Source organism: Psammomys obesus, unplaced genomic scaffold (assembly GCF_907164565.1).
Source record: "Psammomys obesus unplaced genomic scaffold, mPsaObe1.curated_primary_1811, whole genome shotgun sequence".
Classification (NCBI taxonomy): Eukaryota; Metazoa; Chordata; class Mammalia; order Rodentia; family Muridae; genus Psammomys; species Psammomys obesus.
Window position 1 is genome coordinate 15,228,100 of NW_026596069.1, and position 700 is coordinate 15,228,799.

Genomic DNA, 700 nt, shown 5'->3' on the forward strand with positions numbered 1-700 from the left:
TATATGTTTGGATGTATGTATGTATATACCCTTTTGAGGAACAATTTCCAGTTAATTGACTTCTCTCTTTCTCTGTCTCTTTCTTTTTCTGTCTCTCCCTTCCTTCTTTCCTTCCTTTCTTACTTCCTCCTCCCTTTCCTTCTCTCTTTCTTTTGTAGATTCATTTTACGTGTTTGAGTGTTTTGCCTGCATGTATGTCTATGTACCGTTTTCATACTTGGTGCCCAAAGATGCCAGAAGAGAGCATCAGACTCCTTAGAATTGGAGTTACAGTGAGTTGTGAGCCACAGTGTGATACTGTGAAATGAACCCGGGTCCTCTGCAAGAGCAACAAGTGCTCTTAACAATGAGATATCTCTCTAGCCCCAAACTCTTTTCTCATAAAAGTCATGCTTAGCATTATAATAATGCTTAATGTTGCATGTCTTGCAAATATTTTTGAAAACACAAATGAATTGATAAATACTAGCAAATGCTCCATCTTCCTTTCAATTTCCTTTCAGAAATTTACATTTCAATTAATTTTTTTTTTTCTGGTGCTGGGGATTGAACCTAGCTAGCTAGGGTTTCCAGCAGGGAAGCCAAGCATTCTGCCACTGACCTTCACCTGCAGCCCTGAAGTTCTTCTTTCTTTCTTTCTTTCTTTCTTTCTTTCTTTCTTTCTTTCTTTCTTTCTTTCTTTCTTTCTTTCTTTCTTTCT